Genomic DNA, 14542 nt, shown 5'->3' on the forward strand with positions numbered 1-14542 from the left:
CACTGGGGCGACGCTACTTTGCCGGGCGACCTCGGAGCGGCCAGCACGGACTTCATAACATTGAAGTCTATGCAGGTCGCTCCCGGTCGCCCCAAAGAAGCTCCGGACCCTTTTTCTAAGTCGGAACGACTTGTGTCGCTCCTATTAGAACGGGTCCGCAGCTTCCCTATGGAAGGCGACCTACGGCGACCTGTCAGGCGACCAGGTCGCCTGACAGGTCGCCCCAGTGTGAACAGGGGCTTAAGAGCAATCTGGCTGTTTCTTCTCCCTGCAAAGCAGGGGAAAAAAAACAACCATATAGTAAAGTAAAAAGCAACACACAATGCCTTAGACATTAACCCCTCCCCTGCCAGTGTAATTAGTACAGTATTCGCACTGTATCAGTGTCACTATCAATGTCAGTGTACCTCCCAGCCAGTGTCAGTTAGCACCAGATTACCTGCCACTCTATCAAAGTCCCACTATAAGCCACTGATCACTGCCATTACAGGTAAAGCATCAAAACTGATTAAATTCCAGCATACTGTATATAACATAGTTTATAGGCGCTATAACTTTCACACAGGGAAATTTGGGATTTTTTTTTTTTTTTTGCTACATTTTTTTTTAACCAAAAAACATGTAGCAGAATACATTTTGGTGCAGGTTACATTATATGACATAATGTCTTCTTGACTTGTCCAGACGCAGCCTACAGGACAGGAGGCAGCACTGAGAAGAGTAGTTGCGGCTGGCATCTTCCCGCTCACTGGTCCTCTCTATTTCCATTGGCTCCACCTCCTTGCAGTGCTGCCGCTTGGGTGAGGGGCTGGACCCCCGAGGGTGCTGTTAGATGCCAGCCTGCCACGTGGACATGGATGTGGATGATGTTCTGTAGTGCTGCTAGCTGCTGCTGTTTGTTGACCCAGTCCACCCCGGGTCACCAGGTGTATCCCTCTTTCCCTTGTGTCCTCAGTCAGGATAGCTTAAAACTGCAGTGCTGCAGAATTTCTTCCTGTCATTCTACTACCCTGTTTCCCCGAAAATAAACCCAACCCCGAAAATTAGCCCTAGTTAAAAACATGTATTCTGTTTTGTAAAAAGATGATATAATGTGCAATGTGTCTCCTTTTGTAACTTTATTGTGGAAAATACCTTATATACAGTGCCGCTTACAAATGGAGACTCACTGGATATTATCAGTGTTGGGGTAGTTACTCAAAAAATTTAACTAGTTACTTCTGTAAATTGTAGCGAGATTACTTTACTAGTTACTGCATTTGAAAAGTAACTTCACTACTTATTACTTTACTTTCCTCTTTCTTAATTGACCGTGTAGAAGAAGATACATGACACTCTTTCTGCATAGAGTTTATTGTATAAACACAGGCTTTGGGAAACAGGAGAACAAAACCTGAAAAAAACAAAATAAAACATAAAGTGCAACAAAAAGTCATAAACTTCATCCCTCTCTATTCTTCCAAATAACGATTATATCGCACGACTTGGTTAAAGAGGTTGTAAACTCTCTTTTTTTTTTTTCACCCTGCAAGAGAAAGACATAATGAGCTAGTATGCATCGCATACTAGCTCATTATGCAATACTTACCTTAGAACGAGCCCCCGCCGTGCCGCTCACTCACCTCTATGACGGGCGACATGTCCAGTCGCCCTGTTTCCGGGATCGCGGCATCCGGCCATCTGATTGGCCGGAGCCGCGGTGACGTCACTCCCGCGCACACGCGCAAGAGCCGACGGTCACGGCACGGGACTCTGAAGGAACGGCACGGGCGGCCGTTCCTTCAGAGCGCATGGGCCAGTGACGTCACTGGCTGCATGTAAGGTAAATATCTCCTAAACGGTACATGTTTAGGAGATATTTACAGTACCTATAGGTAAGTCTTATCATAGGCTTACCTATAGGTACAAGTGTCAGAGGAGGGTTTACTTCCTCTTTAAAGCGGAGTTCCAGCCATTTCACTCACCTGTCCAACGATCCAGCGATGTGGCCGCCCGAAGCCTCGATCCTCTTCCTCGGCGCCGGCATCACTGCTGTGGGCACCCGGCTGTGACAGTTTGCGGCTTCACAGCCGGGTACCCACTGCGCATGCGCGAGTCGCGCTGCGCGCCGTGATTGGCCGGCAATCTTCTGGGACCTCTGACCTGTCCCAGAAGATTGCAGGGAGGGAGGGGGAGAGGAGAACTTCCGCTCAGGGCGCCGCGGCGCTCTGAGCGGAAGTGGGAGCGGGTACCTGTCAAAACTAGGTACCCGCTTCCCCCCCCCCCACAAAAAAAAAATGACATGCCAAATGTGGCATGTCAGGGGGTTAGGACCACCTAAAGCGGAAGTTCCACTTTTGGGTGGAACTCCGCTTTAACGCAGGAAAGCGAGTTCCTATAGCCTAGTAAAGTAGTGCAGTTACCTCCTATAGCCTAGTAAAGTAGTGCAGTTACCTCCCTCCTATAGCCTAGTAAAGTAGTGCAGTTACCTCCTATAGCCTAGTAAAGTAGTGTAGTTACCTCCTATAGTCTAGTAAAGTAGTGTAGTTACCTCCTATAGCCTAGTAAAGTAGTGTAGTTACCTCCTATAGCCTAGTAAAGTAGTGTAGTTACTTCCTATAGCCTAGTAAAGTAGTGTAGTTACCTCCTATAGTCTAGTAAAGTAGTGTAGTTACCTCCTATAGCCTAGTAAAGTAGTGTAGTTACCTCCTATAGCCTAGTAAAGTAGTGTAGTTACTTCCTATAGCCTAGTAAAGTAGTGTAGTTACCTCCTATAGCCTAGTAAAGTAGTGTAGTTACCTCCTATAGCCTAGTAAAGTAGTGTAGTTACCTCCTATAGTCTAGTAAAGTAGTGTAGTTACCTCCTATAGCCTAGTAAAGTAGTGTAGTTACCTCCTATAGCCTAGTAAAGTAGTGTAGTTACTTCCTATAGCCTAGTAAAGTAGTGTAGTTACCTCCTATAGTCTAGTAAAGTAGTGTAGTTACCTCCTATAGCCTAGTAAAGTAGTGTAGTTACCTCCTATAGTCTAGTAAAGTAGTGTAGTTACCTCCTATAGCCTAGTAAAGTAGTGTAGTTACCTCCTATAGCCTAGTAAAGTAGTGTAGTTACCTCCTATAGCCTAGTAAAGTAGGGTAGTTACCTCCTATAGCCTAGTAAAGTAGGGTAGTTACCTCCTATAGCCTAGTAAAGTAGTGTAGTTACTTCCTTTAGCCTAGTAAAGTAGTGTAGTTACCTCCTATAGCCTAGTAAAGTAGTGTAGTTACCTCCTATAGCCTAGTAAAGTAGTGTAGTTACTTCCTATAGCCTAGTAAAGTAGTGTAGTTACCTCCTATAGCCTAGTAAAGTAGGGTAGTTACCTCCTATAGCCTAGTAAAGTAGGGTAGTTACCTCCTATAGCCTAGTAAAGTAGTGTAGTTACCTCCTATAGCCTAGTAAAGTAGTGTAGTTACCTCCTATAGCCTAGTAAAGTAGTGTAGTTACTTCCTATAGCCTAGTGAAGTAGTGTAGTTACCTCCTATAGTCTAGTAAAGTAGTGTAGTTACCTCCTATAGTCTAGTAAAGTAGTGTAGTTACCTCCTATAGCCTAGTAAAGTAGTGTAGTTACCTCCTATAGCCTGGTAAAGTAGTGTAGTTACCTCCTATAGCCTAGTAAAGTAGTGTAGTTACCTCCTACAGCCTAGTAAAGTAGTGTAGTTACTTCCTATAGTCTAGTAAAGTAGTGTAGTTACCTCCTATAGTCTAGTAAAGTAGTGTAGTTACCTCCTATAGCCTAGTAAAGTAGTGTAGTTACCTCCTATAGCCTGGTAAAGTAGTGTAGTTACCTCCTATAGCCTAGTAAAGTAGTGTAGTTACCTCCTACAGCCTAGTAAAGTAGTGTAGTTACTTCCTATAGCCTAGTAAAGTAGTGTAGTTACCTCCTACAGCCTAGTAAAGTAGTGTAGTTACCTCCTATAGCCTAGTAAAGTAGTGTAGTTACCTCCTATAGTCTAGTAAAGTAGTGTAGTTACCTCCTATAGCCTAGTAAAGTAGTGTAGTTACTTCCTATAGTCTAGTAAAGTAGTGTAGTTACTTCCTATAGCCTAGTAAAGTAGTGTAGTTACCTCCTATAGCCTAGTAAAGTAGTGTAGTTACCTCCTATAGTCTAGTAAAGTAGTGTAGTTACCTCCTATAGTCTAGTAAAGTAGTGTAGTTACCTCCTATAGCCTAGTAAAGTAGTGTAGTTACCTCCTATAGCCTGGTAAAGTAGTGTAGTTACCTCCTATAGCCTAGTAAAGTAGTGTAGTTACTTCCTATAGCCTAGTAAAGTAGTGTAGTTACTTCCTATAGCCTAGTAAAGTAGTGTAGTTACCTCCTATAGTCTAGTAAAGTAGTGTAGTTACCTCCTACAGCCTAGTAAAGTAGTGTAGTTACCTCCTATAGCCTAGTAAAGTAGTGTAGTTACTTCCTATAGCCTAGTAAAGTAGTGTAGTTACCTCCTATAGTCTAGTAAAGTAGTGTAGTTACCTCCTATAGTCTAGTAAAGTAGTGTAGTTACATCCTATAGCCTAGTAAAGTAGTGTAGTTACCTCCTATAGCCTAGTAAAGTAGTGTAGTTACTTCCTATAGCCTAGTAAAGTAGTGTAGTTACCTCCTATAGTCTAGTAAAGTAGTGTAGTTACCTCCTATAGTCTAGTAAAGTAGTGTAGTTACCTCCTATAGCCTAGTAAAGTAGTGTAGTTACCTCCTATAGCCTAGTAAAGTAGTGTAGTTACCTCCTATAGCCTAGTAAAGTAGTGTAGTTACCTCCTATAGCCTGGTAAAGTAGTGTAGTTACCTCCTATAGCCTAGTAAAGTAGTGTAGTTACCTCCTATAGCCTAGTAAAGTAGTGTAGTTACCTCCTATAGCCTAGTAAAGTAGTGTAGTTACCTCCTATAGCCTAGTAAAGTAGTGTAGTTACCTCCTATAGTCTAGTAAAGTAGTGTAGTTACCTCCTATAGTCTAGTAAAGTAGTGTAGTTACCTCCTATAGTCTAGTAAAGTAGTGTAGTTACCTCCTATAGCCTAGTAAAGTAGTGTAGTTACCTCCTATAGCCTAGTAAAGTAGTGTAGTTACCTCCTATAGCCTAGTAAAGTAGTGTAGTTACCTCCTATAGCCTAGTAAAGTAGTGTAGTTACCTCCTATAGTCTAGTAAAGTAGTGTAGTTACCTCCTATAGCCTAGTAAAGTAGTGTAGTTACCTCCTATAGCCTAGTAAAGTAGTGTAGTTACCTCCTATAGCCTAGTAAAGTAGTGTAGTTACCTCCTATAGCCTAGTAAAGTAGTGTAGTTACCTCCTATAGCCTGGTAAAGTAGTGTAGTTACCTCCTATAGCCTAGTAAAGTAGTGTAGTTACCTCCTATAGCCTAGTAAAGTAGTGTAGTTACCTCCTATAGCCTAGTAAAGTAGTGTAGTTGCCTCCTATAGCCTAGTAAAGTAGTGTAGTTACCTCCTATAGTCTAGTAAAGTAGTGTAGTTACCTCCTATAGTCTAGTAAAGTAGTGTAGTTACCTCCTATAGCCTAGTAAAGTAGTGTAGTTACCAATATTAGTATTGTAACTAGTTATGTTACTTCGTTACCAAAAAAAGTAATGTAGTTACTGTAATCAGTTACTTTGTAACTTGTTACCCCCAACACTGGATATTATATAATCATTTTACAAAACAGATCACATAATTTTCAACTACTTTTTTTTTTGTGGGATTACAGGATGTCATAATGTTGACTCCTGAGCTGACAGGGGGAGACAAGACGGGGACACAAAAACGTTTTTAAAAAAATATATTATATTGTTTTATTCCAGGTTTTATAAAACATAGAGAGGGGTAAATGACAAAGCACAAGGACTGTGCTGTATCATGCTTTAAAGGTTCGGGATATATATATATATATATATATATATATATATATATATATATATATATATATATATATATATATATATATATTGTTTTTTTTTTTTAGGGTTACAACCACTTTAGGATTGTCCTTGTACAATAAATAAATAATTTTGTAGCCAAAATTAATATAAGACCCAGTCTTATTTTCAAGGAAACATTGTAGGTATCTGAGATTGTGACAACTGCTGGCAAAGTTGGTGATTGAGGCGCTGGGATGAGTCTTCCATAATTGCTGTTGTGTTAGCCTGTTAGGCACAAGTAGGGATCGTGGGCCTAATATCGGCATAATTCTACCCGCCGCTGTGCCCCGATTCCAAATCCCACTGCAATGCTGGCAAGACATGTGTTTGTGTTCCATTCATTTTTAGTGGAACCAAAATGTGGCATCTTTTTGCTGTGATAGTTGAGGGATTTATCACACAAGCATCCAAAACCCCACTGTTTTGGTGCCACTAAAAATGAATCGAACACAAACACATGTGCTGCGTTTTCCCAGCATTGCAGTGTGATTTGGAATTGCGGGCTGAATAATGGCAATATTCTACCTATGATCCCAAATTGCTACATGTGAAAAGTCAGGGCCTAAGAGGCTACCACAACAGCAATTATGGAGGCCTTGGCCTCAACAAATTTTATAGGTACAAGGAAGCCCAGGTTTTGTTTAACCATGTCCCTTAAGACCCTCCCACTCTAATGTTTTGCCACACCCACTTTTTTGCAGCCGCGCACTATGCGTGCCGCAAATCACTACCTCCCTGTCATGTCCCTCATTCTCGGAAGCTCAGAAGCTGTGAAGTATGTTCTGTATGTGTGAACTCTGCACAGTACCGCTTCTCTTGTCTGGTATGCCAGGTTAACAAAAAAATCAGTGAGTGCTTCCTTCCACAAGATGGTGAACTTTGCACCTTTTCAGTAAGATTGGCTATTACAGTGCACCACCCTGTGGGCAGTCCAATGGCTGAGGGCACTGTACACTGTGTTCTGGTGAGGGAGAGGGACACAATAGCACAGATGGGGAGATCGCTGTACTAACACGGCGAGTTTAATACAGTGATCTGCCAGTTTTTTTTTGTTCAGTCAATACACAGCTTGTATTGGACAATAGCCAACCAAACTGGGCAATGTTCATAAGAACTGGAAGAAGGCAAAACTAAAATCAGGCTCAATTTTCAAGAGGATCTGCGAAAATAGAATTAAGAATGTGATTGCTTACTATGAGCAACACATAGTTTTTTTCCTTTTTCCAGCTTTTTTTTTAATTTGGTGAAATTTGTTTTATTTAAAAATACTTTTACTTAGTACCTACTGCTGAACCACCCAAAAACAAAAAATTATATACGGCCCTGATGGCACAACAATGGGCCTCAGGATCTTGTCACGGTATCTCTGTGCATTGAAAATGCCATCAATAAAATGCGCCTGTGTTTGCTGTCCATAACATACGCCTCCCCTCCCCATACCATAATCCCACTGCCACCATGGGCCACTCCATCCACAACATTGACATCAGCACACAACGTTATACACGCTGTCTGCCATCTGCCCTGTACAGTGAAAACCGGGATTCATCAGTGAAGAGAACATCTCGCCAAAGTGCCAGATGCCATTGAATGTGAGCATTTGCCCACTCAAGTCGCTTGCAACGATGAACTGCAGTCAGGTGGAGACCCCGATGAGGACGATGAGCATGCAGATGAACTTCCCTGAGACGGTTTCTGACAGTTTGTGCAGAAATTCTTTGGTTATGCAAACCGATTGTTGCAGCAGCTGTCCGGGTGGCCGGTCTCAGACCATCATGGAGGTGAAGATGCTGGATGTGGAGGTCCTGGGCTGGTGTGGTTACACGCGGTCTGCGATTGTGAGGCCGGTTGGATGTACTGCCAAATTCTCTGAAACACCTTTGGAGACGGTTTATGGTAGAGAAATGAACATTCAATTCACGGGCAACAGCTCTGGTGGACATTCCTGCAGTCAGCATGCCAATTGCGCGATCCCTCAAAACTTGCGACATCTGTGGCATTGTGCTGTGTGATAAAACTGCACATTTTAGAGCGGCCTTTTATTGTGGCCAGCCTAAGGCACACCTGTGCTGTTTATACAATATTATGGCGCTTTTCCACTGCATGGAACCGAACGGTTCGGCTCGCTTTTGTGCTTTTACACTGCATGGTACCGCATGGTATAGTGTAGGAACGGTTCGGTACGGTACGGCGGCGCTTTTCCATTGCATGGAACCGAACGGTACGGCTCTCAAAAACAGTACCTACTCGATTGTGGTTCCAACAGGTACCATACCCGGTACCATATCCCACAATCCTTTGCATGCAGTCACTACTAGCCACTGATTGGTCAGATAATCCCACCCACCCCGTTGTTATCCCACCCACTTAACTTTAGTACTACTTTAGTGGAAAAGCAAACCATACCGTACCGAACCGTTCCAACACCGTACCATGCGGTACCAGCAGTGGAAAAGAAAACCGGGCCAAGCAGGGCTGAGTAGAGCCGAGCCGGTACTTGCAGTGGAAAAGTGCCATAAGTGTACAGTTTTTGCACTTTGTAATAAAATATGCACTTTATTTCACAGGTTGAACTTGCCTAGTCATTAACCTCTTCGTTATACCCCTGTGGGGCTTCGCCCCCATTGGTATAACATTTTTTGTTTTTTGCTGTTGATATTAGGTTTTATAGGCAAGAACCTTACAGGCATTAGGTATTTATTACTGCGGTGACACTGTTCCCCCAACTTTAATCTTCTATATCCTGTGCAATAATCATGCTGTCCAATCAGCATCTTGATATGTCACACCTGTGAGGTGGATGGATTATCTCGGCAAAGGAGAAGTGATCACTAACACAGATTTAGACAGATTTGTGAACAATATTTGAGAGAAATCGGCCTTTTGTGTACATAGAAAAAGTCTGAGATCTTTGAGTTCAGCTCATGAAAAATGGGGGCAAAAACAAAAGTGTTGCGTTTATAATTTTGTTCAGTGTATTTAGCGCCAACAGTTTACGCAGCGCTTTACAATATAAAGGGAGACAATACAGCATCAATATAAGAGGGTTAGGAGGGCCCTGCTCCTGTGAGCTTGCACTCTAATAGTGAAAGAAGAAGCGAGACATTCCGATCAATCAGTAGAACAAATCACACAGAGAACTGAAAGGATACATCGAAATATTCAATGTCAAGAAAATTCAGGTTCTACACTTCCTCTCTAAGACAGCCTTTTTTTCAACCACACTACCCAGGCACCCTGGGGTGCCTTAAAGAGGTTGTAAACCCAAATTTTTCTTTTTTTTTTTCTTTTTCAACCTGAAAGAGAAACCCATAATGAGCTAGTATGCATCGCATACTAGCTCATTATGAAATACTTACCTTAGAACGAGCCCCCGCGTGCCGCCCTCTTACCTCTATGACAGGCGACATGTTCAGTCGCCCATCTTCCGGGATCACGGCATCCGGCCATCTGATTGGCCGGAGCCGCGGTGACGTCACTCCCGCGCACGCGCGCGGGAGCCGACGGTCACGGCACGGGTCTCTGAAGGAACGGCACCAGCGGCCGTTCCTTCAGAGCGCATGCACCAGTGACGTCACTGGCTGCATGTAAGGTAAATATCTCCTAAACGGTACATGTTTAGGAGATATTTACAGTACCTATAGGTAAGACTTATCATAGGCTTACCTATAGGTACATCTTGCAGAGGAGGGTTTACTTCCTCTTTAAGTTTCTTCAGTGGTGCCTTGGCAAAATACCTAAAAATTGTTTGAAAATTGTATACAAGCCGGTAGGTGGATGAAGCCTGCCTTTCAGTTACACAAAGCCACAGGTTTTCATTATGCACCATTACAACTTTCTAGACTCTGGCATTCTAACAACCAATGGCATCATCATCAGTTAATAAGGAGGATATTAGTTGCCTCCACGGCATCCTTGTTTGACCCTTCTGAGACCCTCCCCCTCAGCACTGGGTTGACATTAGCTGACTGATGGAGAGAAATTGACGGAGAAGAGAAACATTGGAATACTAGTCAGTACCAATGAGCAAAAGTGTATTTGCTTTGGAAGAATAAATCACCTCTAACGCTGGGTGTCCTACATGTGCATGTTGCTGCAAACTATTAGAACAGTTTTTTACATTTTAGAATGGGGTGCCTCAAGAATGTCCATATTTTAACCACTTGCCGAGTTTTACGGCTGGCTCAGCTGCGTGAATCGACAAAGGGGTACATCAGATCGAACAATTAGAAGAAGGCAACCGCACACCAACTTGAGAGTGACAGTAGATGATAAAAACCTTTTATTGAAAATCCATAAAATCCAAAACGACAAACCAGGGACAGGAGGGTAAAAAACAGTTGACGCGTTTCACGAAACTATGTTTGCTTAGTCATAACCGTGTGGATACATGTGGAGATGCCAGCTAAATAATAAAACTGCAGCCAAAAGACCAGAAAAACCAATCAACGTTAACCGCTTGCCAACCGCCGCACGACTATATACTGCAGCGGTCAGCCCCTCACAGGCAGAGTGACGTAGGGGTACGTCACTAGCCTGTGAGGCTCTGGGGAGCGAGCGCGCGCCACCGGCGGCGGCGCGCTCCCGCGCGGTCACGGACCCCCCTGGACCTGATGTCCGCCGGTCACTCAGCGATCGTCGGGGGAGAGGGAGAAAGTCAGGCGGCTAGTGTAAACAAGCTGCCTGTCATTCTCCCCTGTGTAGGAACACTGATCATACTGTTCTACTATGTAGGACCGTTGATCACTGTTCCTACAGCTCAAGCCACAGCCAATCACAGTTAGAATCACGCCCCTAGGGACACACACGCCCCTCCCTCTCCAATAAAGTTAACCCCTTCACTACCAGTGTATTTTTACAGTAACAGTGCATATGTATAGCACTGATTACTGTAGAAATGTCACTGGTAACCCCAAAAGTGTCAAAAATGTCAGTCAAGGGTCCGATCTGTCCGCCGCAATGTCTCAGTCCCGCAAAAAAAAATCGCAGATCGCCGCCATTGCGCGTTAAAAAAAAAACAACAAAAATGACAAAAATCTTTCCCTTTGTTAGTAAACGCGATAACTTTTGCGCAAACCAATCAAAATACGCTTTTTGCAATTTTTTTTACCAAACATATGTAGCATAAAACAAATTGGCCGAAAATGTTAAAAAATTTAGATTTTTACATTTTTTTGGGGGGGGGAATTTCATATAAAAAAATGTGAAAAATATTTTTGCAAAATTGATGCTGTTTTTTTGTTTATAGCGCATGATCAAAAAATCGCACAGGTGATCAAATACCACCAAAAGAAAGCTCTGTTTGTGGGAAAAAAGGGCGTCAAGTTTGTTTAGGTACAGCGTCGCACGACCGCGCAATTGTCCGTTAATATCACGCAGTGCCGAATCGCAAAATACCCCCTGGTCTTTTAGCAACCAAATCCTCCGGGGCTTAAGTGGTTAATAGGGTAAGTGAAAGGCTGCTAACCATGAGAGCTAATTGCAACATGGGCTTCTGACATCAGAACGCAAAAGTGGTGTTGGGGGGGGGGCGAGCGCACGCCGCCGGCGGCACGCTCCCGCCCCCACTAGGCAGCGGGGATGACAGGACCGGCAACCGCGATTGCTGCTGCGATCGCTCCCCGCTGAGAGAGAAGGACAGTCTGCTGTTGTAAACACAGCTGAATGTTCTCTCTGAAATGATCACAGAGCTCCTGTGATCCTTCTATATAGGATCACAGGTCTCTGTGTTCATTTCACAAATCCCTCCCACATACAGTTAGAAAACACCCCCTAGGCATACATTTAACCCCTTGATTGCCCCTGGGTTAACCCCTTCCCTTCCCGTGTCATTATTACAGTAACAGTGCATATTTTTAGCACTGATTACTGTAGTAATGTCACTGGTCCCCCCAAAAGTGTCAAAAATGTCAGTTAGGGGTCCGATCTGTCCGCCGCAATGTCGCAGTCCTGCTAAAAATCACAGATCGCCGCCATTACTAGTAAAAAAAATAAATAAAAATGACATAAATCTTTCCCGTAGTTTGTAGACGCGATAACTTTGCACGAACCAATCAAAATACGCTTATTGGGATTTTTTTTTTTTTTTACCAAAAATATGTAGCAGAATACATATTAGCCTAAAATGATGAAAAAATTAGATTTTTGGGGGGGGGGGGGGGAATGTTTTTTAACAGAATGTAAAAAAAAATATATTTTTTTTTTTTCAGAATTGTCGCTCTTTTTTTGGTTTATAGCGCAAAAAAATAAAAATTGCACAGGTGATCAAATACCACCAAAAGAAAGCTCTATTTGTGGGGAAAAAAAAGACATTTTAAGGAATTTTATTTGGGTACAGTGTCACACGACCGCGCGATTGTCCATTAACCACTCCAGCCCAGAAAGATTTTAGCCCCTTCCTGTGATTCAGCACTGCGTTACTTTAACGGAAATTGCCCAGTCGTGCGACGCTGTATCCAAATGAAATTTACGTCCTTTTTTCCCACAAATAGAGTTTTTTTTGGTGGTATTTGATCACCTCTGCGATTTTTAATTTTTGCGCTATAGGGGGGCACTTTGTTTATGAAGGGGTGTAGGGTTAAAGGGGGGCAGTGTGTATATGAAGGGGAGTGTAGGGTTAAAGGGGGGCAGTGTGTATATGAAGGGGGGTGCAGGGTTATGGAGGGGCAGTCTGTATATGAAGGGGGGTGTAGGGTTATGGGGGGGCAGTCTGTATATGAAGGGGAGTGTAGGGTTAAAGGGGGGCAGTGTGTATATGTAGGGGGTGTAGGGTTATAGGGGGCAGTGTGTATATGAAGGGGGGTGTAGGGTTAAGGGGGGCAGTGTGTATATGAAGGGGAGTGTAGGGTTAAAGGGGGGCAGTGTGTATATGAAGGGGGGTGTAGGGTTAAGGGGGGGCAGTGTGTATATGAAGGGGGGTGTAGGGTTAAGGGGGGGCAGTGTGTATATGAAGGGGGTGTAGGGTTATGGGGGGGCAGTGTGTATATGAAGGGGAGTGTAGGGTTAAAGGGGGGCAGTGTGTATATGTAGGGGGTGTAGGGTTAAAGAGAGGCAGTGTGTATATGAAGGGGGGTGTAGGGTTAAAGGGGGGCGGTGTATGCAGGAAGGGGGGGGCAGTGTGTACAGGAAGGGAAGAGTCTGGTTAAAAGGGGGGGGGGGCATTATGTACAGGAAGAAGGGCAATGTGTACAGGTTTTTTTTTTGGGGGGGGGGCAAGTAGCTGGTCTTGCCTAGGGTGCAAAATAGTCTAGCACCAGCCCTGGGAGGGAGTGTGAGCTAATATCATGGGGAGGGAATGAGGGAAGGGGTGCTTCTTGGAAGAGGTGGTTTGGACTGAAATTGTTAAATGATTTAATATGTTCATATATGAAATTCATAAATATGTTATATTGACTACTGCAACTCCCTCCTTATTGTCTTACCTTTAGATAGGCTATCCCCCCTTCAGTCCATCATGAATGCTGCTGCTAGACTCATCCACCTTACCTGACGACGTCGGTGTAATGAAATGTGTAGAGGCGGGGCTTTCGGCATGTCACTTCCAGTATTTGGAAGGCACGCCAGTGTTCTGCCGAAAACTCCAACTTGCCGAATTCTCCAACATCGTTACTTCCGGTGAGTGTACACCAGGAATAATTGGAGATTTCGAGCATTTGGTGTTTTCACACAACACCGGCAGCCTTTACACTCCGGTAGATGCTATAATTAGTGCAGATTGTTAGTCCGCCCGCTAGTGGAGGTGGCCATGTTTTACACTCTGGTAGATGCTATAATTAGTGCAGATTGTTAGTCCGCCCGCTAGTGGAGGCGGCCATGTTTTGAACTCCGGTAGATGCTATAATTAGTGAAGATTGTTAGTCAGCCCGCTAGTGGAGGTGGCCATGTTTTACACTCTGGTAGATGCTATAATTAGTGCAGATTGTTAGTCCGCCCGCTAGTGGAGGCGGCCATGTTTTACACTCCGGTAGATGCTATAATTAGTGAAGATTGTTAGTCCGCCCGCTAGTGGAGGCGGCCATGTTTTGAACTCCGGTAGATGCTATAATTAGTGCAGATTGTTAGTCCGCCCGCTAGTGGAGGCGGCCATGTTTTACACTCCGGTAGATGCTATAATTAGTGAAGATTGTTAGTCCGTCCGCTAGTGGAGGCGGCCATGTTTTGAACTCCGGTAGATGCTATAATTAGTGCAGATTGTTAGTCCGCCCGCTAGTGGAGGCGGCCATGTTTTGAACTCCGGTAGATGCTATAATTAGTGCAGATTGTTAGTCTGTCCGCTAGTGGAGGCAGCCATGTTTTACACTCCGGTAGTTGCTATAATTAGTGCAGCTTGTTAGTCTGCCCCCTAGTGGAGGCGGCCATGTTTTACACTCCGGTAGTTGATATAATTAGTGCAGCTTGTTAGTCTGCCCCCTAATGGAGGCGACCATGTTTTACACTCCCGTAGATGCTTTAATTAGTGCAGATTGTTAGTCCGCCCGCTAGTGGAGGTGGCCATGTTTTTGGTTACTAACGGACGGACTAACAATCTGCACTAATTATGACATCTACCAGAGCGCAAAGGCTGCCGGTGTTGTGTGAAAACACCAAGTAGTGGAAATCTCCAATTATTCCGGGATACACTCACCGG

The sequence above is a fragment of the Pelophylax lessonae genome (assembly GCF_965119305.1).
Source record: "Pelophylax lessonae genome assembly, chromosome: 9".
NCBI classification, from domain to species: domain Eukaryota; kingdom Metazoa; phylum Chordata; class Amphibia; order Anura; family Ranidae; genus Pelophylax; species Pelophylax lessonae.